At 44.6% G+C, this 12066-nt stretch overlaps 1 long non-coding RNA gene across 1 annotated transcript; it reads left to right on the top strand.

Annotated features, from left to right (window-relative positions):
- The first annotated feature begins 5096 nt into the window (after positions 1 to 5096).
- Positions 5097 to 7523, top strand: LOC138173156 (uncharacterized). Its single transcript, XR_011171341.1, has 2 exons — positions 5097 to 5184; positions 5715 to 7523. It is a non-coding gene; the product is annotated as an uncharacterized lncRNA (long non-coding RNA).
- Positions 7524 to 12066: the final 4543 nt, after the last annotated feature.

Genomic DNA, 12066 nt, shown 5'->3' with positions numbered 1-12066 from the left:
GAAGGAAGGAAGGAAGGAAGGAAGGAAGGAAGGAAGGAAGGAAAGAAGGAAGGAAGGAAGGAAGGAAGGAAGGAAGGAAGGAAGGAAGGAAGGAAGGAAGGAAGGAAGGAAGGAAGGAAGGAAGGAAGGAAGGAAGGAAAGGAGGAAGGAAGGAAGGGAGGAAGGGAGGGAGGAAGGGAGGGAGGAAGGAAGAAAAAGTCTTACATTTGTTAATCTTGCCAAAAAGCTTGGGGAAAGGGGACAGTCAGAGAATCACTGTAATTAGAAGTTAGCCATCAGTTCTTCCACATGTAGCCTGTTGAGCACTCTCAGAAGGCTTCATTATTCTCTAGCAGAGGGCACCCTGAGTTCTCAAAGATTTATCCATGAAGGCCTTAAGCCTTGAACAGCTCTTCAAAACTGGAAGACTTTGGCATCATCCCAGTGCCAGAGCATATCTGCTGTCTGAAGAACAGCCTAGCTAAGTTCACAGAGGCTCCTCACCAGAAGTTTCTATGCTCCATAGTTGAAACTCCATAGTCCTTAAAAGTGCCTACTACCAAAAAAACCCTAAATAGTTTTATCTTGGTAGACCGTAAACAATGATTACCTATAGCAGAGTTGTATCTCTGGCTAATTCAGATTCTCCATCTATAAAATGATGCACTTACACTAAATGACCTATAATATCCCTTTTCATTCTAAATATATGATCCTATAATTCTGATTGCCATAATTTTTCCAAAAAATTTATCTGATACAAAACAGTTGCCAAAAGAGCTCAACCAGTGAATTATATAATTATACAATATGATATTCTTATAATATAATAAGCAACCTTATTGCCAAACTAAGAAACAAGATGTCCAAGGGCAATGCTGGCTAAGAGTACCAAATTACCTGTAAAACATTCTGCAGGTAAGAGCTACAAATACAGCCATGCCTTTTAACCTTTTCATTAATTTAACTAAATTAATAATGATTCTATTTCTATGACTTTATTCTAAAAAAACATCATTAAAAAACTTCATAAAAAGGAAAAAATACAAAACATGTACAAGATATTCATAGCTGCTCTGTAATAGCAATAATTTGGAAACAACTTCCCTATGTGTGAGAATGGTTGGATAAAATGTGAGATATTCATGTGCTATGGAATTTCAGGGAGACATAAAATTAAAAATGATAACACATAACACAAGAAAATATGAAAAGAGCTGTATAAGTAAAGATGAAATGAGGACTCTAAAAAATTTTTGTCTTTGTATGATTACCCAATGCCTAACATTGTGCCTGGCAGATCAGAGGTATTTAATAAGTACTTCTTGAATTGAATAGAACAGGGAGTCCATAGAGATTCACAACAAAGATCAGAGAATAGAAGACTGTTCTCAGAATAAAGTGAAAGGTCAGATATTAGAGGAGATAAATGGTCCAACACTAAGGCAAATGCCTGCTATCAATTAACAAGGCAATTACACTATGCTCAGGCAAGGTTGCTAAGGTCTGGAGATACAAAGACAAAAGTGAAATTGTCCCTACCTTCAAGACGATTGTCCCTACCTTGAAGTCTAATGCCATACTATCCAGCTAGATAGCTATGTGCCATACTACATATATGCATATGCATGTGTATGTACCGTTCGTTCTCTCTCTCTAGATAAATGTGTGTGATACTATATATACACATATATTTATTTGTATGTGTATGTATGTGTATATATGCATATAAGCACATACACCTACACAATGAACCCATGGTAGTTTGGGGAAGGAAGGCATTAACATCTGGGAGGGGGTGGGAATCAAGAAGGGCTTCATGTAAACATGAAAGACAGCGCCTGAGCTGAGCCTTGGACGAAGCTAGGAGCTCCAAGAGACAGATGTGAGGAAGGCATGAAGGACAGCAGGGGAAAGGTACAATGGCAGGACGTGGAGCGCCATATAAGAGGAACAGCGAAATGGTCAATATAACCTGACCACAGAGTACGCAGAGGGAAGTTACGTGTAAGAAGACTGAAACATGAGAAGGCGCCATGTTGTAAAGATCTTTTAATGCCAAACAGGGGAGGGTTATTGATGCTAGGGGTACCTGGGAGCTACCACAGTTTATTGAGCAGGGGAATGACTTTGCCAGATCAGTGCTTTAGGAAAATCATTTTGGTGGCTGTGTGAAGGTTCCATTGGAGTGGAGAGAGGTTTAAAGTAGGGAGAACAATAGTAACTATAGAAGAAGTATAGGCAAGAGGTGATGAGGACCTGAATGAGGGTAAGGGCTGTGAGGGGGCAGATTGGGGAACCACAAGATTGGGCAACTTGTCAGATGGGGAGGTTGAATAAGAGCAGGGAGTCACAGTGGATACCAGGGCTGGGGCATTGGTGGCTGAAAGAGTACCATCAACAGAAAGGATGGGCAGGTTCAACAGAGGGGTAGGTTTGGGGAGAAAGATAATGAATCCTCTTCTGGACATGATGAACCTGACAGTCAGTTCAAAATATCCAATAAGCAATGAATGAAGTTAAACTGGAAAGAAACTGGGGCTAAAACTATAGATCTTGGAGTCCTGGACAAAGAGGTAGTAATGGAGTCATTAATCGAGCCCAGCTTTACCTGAGGGATGTCCCACCTCCATGGTTAATGGGTTCTCCAAAGCTGGAGGCTTGGGGAAGTCAACAAAGTCTTGAAACAGACATTCATCTTGGCTTTGCCAATGCATCCCTTGATTTAATTAAAGGTTTCTTGGATGAAATACCTCTTTTAAAGACATAATAAAACATCTCATCCAACCACAGCAGTGATGATTTTAAAACCACTTGAGACTCTAAAAAATGTACAAGGTAAAGCCAACTAAGAAGATTTAAGTTGAAGATTTCACAGCATTTCTCTCTTTTCCTAGATAAAGAAAGGGGCAATATATGAAGGTGTGTGTGTGTGTGTGTGTGTATACATACACACCCTTACATACACATCCGTATGCCTACATGGGTAGAGTGTAGATGCATGTATGTATATCTTTGTCATTCAGTCCTTTCAGGCGTGTCTGATTCTTCCTGATTCCATTTGGGCTTTTCTTGGCAAAGACACCAGAGTGGTCACCACTTCCTTCTCCAGCTCATTTTGCAGTTGAGGAAATTGAGGTTTCTACTGCCTCCTAAGGCAGCCCTTTCTACCTTGAGGCATTGAAACAAAATCTGCCTCTCTATGATGTCAATTCTCCAGTTCTGCCTTTTGGTGCCAAGCCTCAAAAATCTAATCCCATAATCCCCTTCCATTTTAATTGGAGTATTTTGTTTGGTCATTGGTAATGATGCTCATTTTTTAAATTACTGTCACTTTACATATATAGATATATCCTTAGACTTTTTCTAGGCCCAGAGAATATGTGCCTGTGAATCCTAGGTGGGAAAAGATGGCATTAGGCTAGAACAATTTAATAGAGAGAAATGTAAAGTCATTCATTTAGGCCCAAAAAATCAATTTCACAAAGTATAACAGCAGCAGAAAAAAAAAACATTCAGGTGAAAAAGAAATCTTGGGAATTCAACACATGACAAGTTGAACGTGAATCAGTGGTCTACCATGGAGACCAAAAATGTTCACGTGATTTCTGAGTTGCTTTAAGAGGGGAATGATGACAAGAAGTTAGTATTTCATTTTTGTCTTGCTCTCCAATGCTTTCACCATAGTAGTTTCCTTCTTCTAGACAAGTCAAGTCAACAAGTACTTATTAAATGCCTGCTATGTGCTAAGGAAGGTCATAATACCTGTCCTCTGCTCTGGCCAGACCACATCGGAGGTGATGGGTTCTAGTCTGGGTCCCACCCTGTTATAAGGTATATTTAGCAAAGGTGGCCTCCCTGCCTCTCTGGAGGCTGAGCTAATTATCTTTCCCCCCAATCCTGCCCTCTTCTGAAATTCCCCATCTTGGCTGAGGGCATCACCAGACTCTCAGCCCCCCAGGCTACCCACCTAAGTGTCCTCCTCAACTCCCTCCTCTTTCTCGCTTCTCCCATCTCCAGTCAGTGGCAATTCTTGTGGATTTACCTCCAGATTATCTCTTGTATGTGCCCCTTCTCTCCCCCCACATACCATCCCCTTAGTTCAGGACTCCATCACCTCTCACCTTGATGACTGTAGCAATCTCCTATTTGGTCTCTCTGCCTTGAGTCACTCACCCTTCCTATCCACCCTCCCCATAAAAGCCAAAGTAAGTTTCTGAAGTACCCTGCTGGGGGCTTCCTGTTATTTCTAGATCAAGTACAACCTTCTTTGTTGGGCCTTTAAAAACCTTTGCAGCCTGACACCACCTTTATAGGATGGTGTATTTATGTCACCACCCTTCACTTACTCTGTGGTCCAGCCATCCTGACCTGTCTACTCTTCTTCTTCACAGACGACAGGCCACAATGTTGCCCTGACTACCCAAACTGCCTGGAATGCACTCCCTCCTCCAGTCTGCCTCTTAGGCTTCCTTCAAAGCTCAGCTCAAATGCCGCCTCCTCTAGGAAGCCCTCCAAGATCTGCCTCCCGGCCCACTGTCTTTCATTCTGATTATATCTTACATATGCCCTTACGTGTACGCAGTGTCTCTGATGGATAATGGAATGTGGGCCCCTCCAGAGCACTTCTGGCCGGGTCTCCCAGGCTTTCACCACTAGCTCTCTTCTAGACAAGTCAACAAGTGTGTATTAAATGCCTACTACAAGCTCAGAATTGTGGTAAGTGCTGGGGACACAAAGGAAGGCAGAAGACAGTCCCTGCCCTCAGGGAGCTCCCAGGCTAAAGGGGAAACAATGTGCAAGTAACTGTGTCGGTGCCAGATAGAAACGGGGCAAGTTAGCAGTGATCTCAGAGAGAAGGCACTGAGGTCCCAAGGCCTGGGAAATGCTTCTGGCAGAAGCGGAGACTTTAGCCAAGCATGGAAGAACAGGGAGAACCTGGGAGACGAGAGACAGCTGGGGAAGAGTGCAAGGAGGGAGGTGGCACAGGGGCAGGGAACAGGGAGAGGCAGGAGAAGACTGGAAAGGGAGCAAGGGCCCAGGCAGTGAAGGGCTCTAACAACTAACAGAGGGTTTTATACGTGACCCCGGAAGGGAGGAGGGATGCTGGTGTCTGAGGTGGGAGTGCTGTGGTCAGACCTGTACCTCAGGGAGATCCCTGTAGCAGCTGGGTGAAGGACAAGCTGGAGTGGGGACCCACCCGAGGTAGGGAGACCGGCTGGCAGGTGGCGGTGAAGAGGGAGGGTCTGCACTAGGGTGGAGGGCAGTGTCGGAGAGAGTGAAAAGCCAGACTAGATAGGATTCAGAGCCAATGTGTAGGATGAGAATGGCAACTAGCTAAAAGATGGGGTGATGGGGAGAACGGGGTGCCCTCCACCGTACTAAGAATGTTTGGGAGAGCAGAGGATTTGGAAGGAAGGATTTCAAGTTCAGTTTTGGATGCCTTGAGTTTTAATATGTCCAATCCAGTGTTGCTGCACAGTGGGTGGAGCACTGGGCCCAGAAACAGAAAGACCTAAGTTCTAATCCTGCCTTGGACACTTTCTAGCAGTGTGACCCTGGGCAAGTCACTTAATCTCTGTCTCCCTCAGTTTCTTCAACTATAAAATGGGGACAATAACAGCACCTGCCTCGTACAGTTTTATGTGGATCAAACGAGATTGTCCAGGGCCTGGCAGCTCTTATAATGGTACTTAGTAAAGGCTTCTTTCCTCCCTTCCTTCCTACCAAACCAGACAAGCCTGTCACCTAGACATGACTCAGCCATCCTACTGCCATGTAGTCTGGGCCTGGAAGGAGTAGGAGGTGGGAGCCATGAACATTCCATCAGCTGAGGACCAGGATCGTCCTCAACATCTCCTCATCATTAATTCTCAATTATGAATGCTAATGAAGAAGACACGGGCAAGGCTCACCCGATGGCAATGTGTGCTTGGCCTCAGTCTACAGACTTTTCTTCCCAGTTGTGTCGTGCTCTGACTAATACTAACTTGTTCTCCACAAGGAAATGTCAGCTGGCACCAAGAGGGTTGGCCAGGCTGAAGGGGACAAGGAGAAAGACAGCCGGAAATTGAAAATTGTTCTGTGGATATGTAAACAATTCATACAGCAATGACAAGAACACTTTAACGTTTAACAAATATTTTCTTTGCAGAAACCCTGTGAGGTAGGTCGTGGAAGTAGCATTATCCCCATTTTGTGGATGAGGAAACTGAGGCCACTGTGATGGTCACTGCTGGGACACAGAACCACCCAAGCTACTCACTCTTTTCAAAGTCACCTGTGTTTGAGAATTCCACTGATTGTCCGCACCATTCACTGGCGATCCATGGTCTTGCCTTCTAGTTCACAAGACAACTGTTTATTTGGTTGCACATTGTCTACAGCGTCTATAAATGTTGGGACAGGCAACAGGAGTTTCTGAGCTGCATCAACAGGTGATTCAACATCTACCCTTTCAAGTCTCTTGCGAAATGGTTCTTTGTGAAGCTAGAAGGGGGCAGTTCAGAATACAGTCAGGGCTTCTTAACCTGGGATCCATTAACTTGTTTTCGTATTTTGAGACCTGTCTTTCAATGGAATGGGTTTCCTTTGCAACCTTAGGCATTTTATTCTAATTACTGAAAAACAATATTGGAGAAGAGCTGTGGAGGTTTCACCAGACTGCTGCCTGAGCGGTCGTAGACCAGACAAAATGAAGAACTCCTGATGTTGATGCATTAGAATCGAGAGCACTGGACTTCGGATCAGGAGCCCTGGGTTAGAATTCCATCCCTCACTCTGGCTCTGTGACAAGCACTCAGCCCCTCTGAGCCTCAGTTTACTCCTTTGTAAAAGGGGACTGATTACTAACACCCTGTCTGCATTCCTGGGCTGTTGCAAGGAAAGTGATCTGAAAGCCTTAAAGCACCTTCAGGACCCCTCTGCACCCACTTCGAGCAGAGTTCACTTCAGAAGGAACCTCTTTCCAATTTCCACCTTATAAGGGGCATCTTTCCCTGCTTCCACCTGCCATCTTCATTCCATAGCCCTGCTGTCTCTGTTGCTGCGCATGGTCTCATGAAACCATGGTGTTAGCAGGAAAAAATCCGAACTGACTGTGACTCTTTGGGACCTGCTCATCACATTGTATAATGCAGAGGAAAATCTTGTTCATCGTCACGGAAGGGGGGAAAAATCCCTTTGGAACGGTTCTAAATATAGATGGCCAAATGCCATCTTCATCATTCTAGGACTTGTGTTTTTTAGCCTGTTTTATGGGCTAGAATAAAAGACTCTGGATTCAGAATGCTAGAAGAAATGGAACTGCTTGGAAGCCATCGCTAAGCTCCTATTTTCTCATCATTTATTTTATTGTGCATCAGATACGAAGGGCAGCAGAAGTCAGAGACCAGAGAGCTTAATTTCCCAGTGCGCAAATCACCTGGTTTGCTCCTGAATGTGTTCTTAATCATGACCACAACTACCTCCTAATTCACTAGGTTCTCCACTTGACCCTCTGTACAATTGAAACTAATAAATATGGTAAAAAGCTTTTTTTTTTACTTTTCTCCTCAACTTAATCAGGTGCACTAGATGAATCTGAAACATTCTTATAAAATATAATTGGTTTTGCTTAATGAAATACCAAGAGGTTCCAAGAAAGCTCAGGAAGAAATATTCTTGGTAGTTAGAGGGGATAAATGTTAACTAATAATAGCTAACATGTCTAGAGTGTTTTCAGAATTGCAAAGTACTTTACTTGTACAAAGTAAGGATCATTTAGTCCTCATAATGACCCTTCAGGGTAGGGGCTGCTATTACCCCACCCCCATTTTACAAATGACACATCTGAAGCACAGAGAGGTAGTGACTTGCCTAGGGTCACCAGGCTAGTAAATGGCCGAGGAAAAATTTGAACTAGGGCCTTCCTGACTTCAGATTCAATGCTCAATCCACCATGCCACCTAGCTGCCTGTATTATATAAATTATTACATATTATATAAACTATTAAATAAAAAGTCAATCAGCCAATACACACTTAATGCCTACTATGTCTGGGTACTGTGCTAAGTGCTAGGGATAAAAAAAAAAAGGCACAAACTGGTCCCTGCCCTCAAGAAGCTTACAATCTAATGAAGGAGCCAACATGCAAACAAATACATACAAAGCCAGCAATATGCCAGATAAATAGGAAGTAATTAACAGAGGGAGAACACTGGAATTAGAGGGGTGGGGCAGGCTTCCCCTAGGGGGTGGAGTATTAGTTGGGACTTAAAAGGAAGCCAGGAAGGTCAGAGTCAAGGAGGGAGAGCATTCCAGGCATGGGGGACTAGGCCCAAGAGATGGAGGATCTTGTTAATGAACAGCCAGGAGGCCAGTGCCACTGAGTCAGAGAGGAAATAGAAGAAAGTGAGGTGTAAGGTGTCTGGAAGACTGCAAAGGCAGGAGGGGGCTGGGTTATAAAGGGTTTCACATACCAAACAAAGCATTTGTATTTGATCCTGAAGGCAATAGGGAGCCACTAGAGTTTCTTGAGTAGGGGAAGTGACATGATCAGACCTTGTTTTGGAAAAATCACTTTAATGGCTGAATAGAGGATGGACTGAAGCAGGGAAAACCTGGGGGCAGGCAGATCCCCCAGCACCAGGGTGGGGGCAGAGTCAGAGGAGAGAATGAGGGCACTTGCAGAGATGGTGCAAAGGTGAAATGGATATGCCTTCACAACAGCTTGGAGATGGGGGGCAGGGAAGAGAGAGAGTGAGCCACCCAGGATGATGCCTAGGTTGGGAGCCTGGGCAAGTGGGAAGATGGTGGTGCCCTCTACATAATACGGAAGGTAGGAGGAAGGACAGTTTGGCCTCAACATCCTTTTATTAAGGGAATCTCTTCAGTGACGTTTGGATTCCATCAAAGGGCTGCATTTGAGGACCTAGAGGGCCACATGTGACCTTGAGGCTGCAGATTCCCCAGCTCTGGTTTAGGGGGAAAGATAAAGAGTTCTGCTTTGGATGTATTGAGTTTAAAATGTCTACTGAACATTCAGTACAGGAGGTCTGAAAGGCAGTTGGAAATGTGAGGTTGGAAGTCAGTTCCGAGATTAGGGCAGGAAAGGTAGATTTGAGAATCATCAACATAGAAATGATAGCTAAATCCAAGGGAGCTGATGAGAAGAGAAGAGGGCCCAGGACAGAACCCTGAGAGACATCTGTGGTTAGAGGGCATGATGTGAAGGAAGACCCAACAAAGGAAACAGAGAAGGAGTGACCAGAGAGGTAGGAGGAGAACCAGGAAAAAAGGGGCGTCCTGAAAACCTAGAGAGAAGAGCCCCAGGGAGGAGAGATCAACAGTCAGAGGCTGCAGAAAAGTCAAGGAGAATGAGGATTGAGAAAAGGCCACTAAGAGGTCATGGGTCCCTTTAGAAAGAACAGTTTCCGTGGACAGATAAGGTTGAAAACCAGACTACCAAGGCTGCCTCATCCACTCCAGAGGTTCCTCTGCGCCAGTCTGACAAATGGCCATCCGTCAGTGACGCAAGGCCCAACACCTAGAACAATGGGAGGTCCAGACGAGATTCTAGGCATCAGTTTCGCTACTAGTCTGCCAGACGCTAAAGCTGGAGTGGAAGCGCTCCTTCATTGCTTTGCAGGGGTAGGGGAGTACCCCGCTACTGTCTAACCGGAGGGAAGGTCCTTCACAACACCAAGGCAAGAGCTATAACCCACCTAGCAGCCAGTGCCCAGGTGTATGCCAGGAATTCAAGGAGGCCCTTCTAGATCCCAAATGCTTCTGGGTGTGACCACACAGAATGTGATCCATGAAGGAGAACCCAAGCCAGATGCCTTATGCATCATGTTTGATGACATGAGCTCCTTAGGGAGCTGAGCAGGGAAGGAGAACCTTTGTTTAACTTTAGACTGAGACCTCCTTGAGAGCAGGGATTGCTTTTTGCCTTTCTTTGAGCCCCAACATTTGAGCACATAGTAGGTGCTTAAGAAAAATTTCTTGATTTGACTGACTTGAAACTTCGATTATATCCTCCCAATGGACATGTCCTCCAATGGCATTTTTAGAGCCATTCATAATTCAATGAGGATAAGTGTCCTTGACCTATAAAAAAGAAAAGTCAGTCTCACTCCTAGGTCTCTAGTCTGTGGACAGGACTCAGCTCTTTCTGGATCTTCTGAAAAGAAAGAACAAAAACATATAAGTCTGTAAACTGGTCCCCTTTTTAAAGGCCCACAAATGTCTGCCCAATTCATTCCCAAGGATGAAACTCAACCACTCTGTGCCCACCTCATCCTTCGGGAGATGCAAAGGCCCAGGCAAAGCTTCACTGGCCTATGGGCTCGTCAAGTTGACCAAGGCCCTTCCCCATGCACCCCCATTATAACCAAATGGCTGTAAATCGAAGTTGGGAGAGAGGCTGATGCCATGTATCTCAAGGACACGCCTGGGGACAAGAGACAGGAAAGCAGGCCCCAGCAAAAGGGAACAAACCCCAGAGTTTGGGGCTTTCGTTTTCTTTGCAAAAAAAGGGCCACTTTGTTACTCACTATGCTGTGGTTATGGAGAAATGCTTCGCTTCCAAGTCTCACTTCTCCCTTGGCATTTCAGAGCTTTTACAATGGTTCCATCTTATGGTGAAACGGGAAGGCAGAAGAGGGAGTTGTTGCAGAGTGTGCTGAGCCTGCTTGGGTGGTAAAGACACATGTTTCTCGTTTTAGATCTGGCTGTTCTGGGGTTCTCCCGTCTTCTGTTCTTGGTTCAAGTGGCACAGGTCAGCCTTCTAACACTGTGTGGTCCACTTCCACTCATGACACCCCACCTCGCTACTCCATGTTTTCTCTGGTTGTCCCCCATGTCTGGAATGCTCTCCTCCTCAGTTCTCCTCTCGTTTCCCTGGCTTCCTCAAAGAAAAAGAGAAGGAGCAATCAGAGAGGTGGGAGGAAAACCAGGAAAAAAGGGGTGTCCTGAAAACCTAGAGAGAAGAGCCCCAGGAGGAGAGATCAACAGTCAGAGGCTGCAGAAAAGTCAAGGAGAACTGGTTTTTGTCTCTCTCCATATCCCCGGTGCCTGGCTCACAGTTGGTGCTTAATAAATGCTAGCTGATAGCAACACTTTCCCAAAACAGATTCGAAAAAAATTGTTTTGCTCTTTTTAAAAAAAAAATTATGGCAAAAACTCACACTCCCTTTAGTATCAACAACTTTTACCCAAGGATCTAAAACGTATAATGCTACTTTTATAATTTTGTAGGTTAATTTTTTTTAACTTTATTACTGTGGCATTTTTGTTTCAAAACAAGAGGTGATGAACACAATAGGGAGAAGGGAACAGGGCCTGAGACTTTGCTTTCCTGCTGCATCAGGATAAATGACAATCCAAGCTGAGAATAAGGCCAGGAAGTGGTCAGTGAGGGCAGCAAACAGGAGAGCTTAACCCCAGGAGCCAGGAAGGAATCTCTGGTGGTGGTTGCCATCATGGTGGCCCTGAGGGGGAGCGAGATAGAAGATGGTAGATAAGAACTCCAGGATTCAAATGGGGGTGGGGGAGCAGAGATGAACAAAGTGGGGCTAAGCAGATAAATGGAAAAGAAACTTGGACTCCCTGGAATCAGTCACCTTTGTGTGGGCCTATAAAGAAAAGGTTTAGATCAACAGAAACATAGTACATTAAGGGGATCACCAAAGAAGTTCAGAAGTAATAGAGTCCCATCTCCGATAAGTATAAGTTGTGTGACCTTGGGTAAGTCACTTGAGGGCTTCTCTCTTATCTGTGATTGCTTTAGAGTATCTCCTTCACCTACTTTCATGTCTCAGACCCCTTTGGCAGTCTGGCAAAGCCTTCAGACCCCTTCTTAGCATAATGGTTTTATTTGGATAAAATAAATTGATGGAAATGCTAAATTTCAGTTAAAGGCTGTAAAAACAAAGATGTCATTTTTTTTCCCATCCAAGTTCATGGTCCCCCTGAAATTGGTCCCCCTTGGTCCAGGGACCCCAGGTTCATAATCCTGAACTACATGAATTCTAATTTTCTTTCCACAACAAATATTCTGATGCTAAGCATATTCAAACTGAATTTTCATGCAGGGGCAGTAGGAG

This window comes from Petaurus breviceps, unplaced genomic scaffold, assembly GCF_028583685.1.
Source record: "Petaurus breviceps papuanus isolate PSGF00001 unplaced genomic scaffold, PetGlider_PUasm1.0 567, whole genome shotgun sequence".
NCBI classification, from domain to species: domain Eukaryota; kingdom Metazoa; phylum Chordata; class Mammalia; order Diprotodontia; family Petauridae; genus Petaurus; species Petaurus breviceps.
Note: the sequence above shows the minus strand (reverse complement) of the source record. Positions and strands in the feature narration are given on the sequence as shown.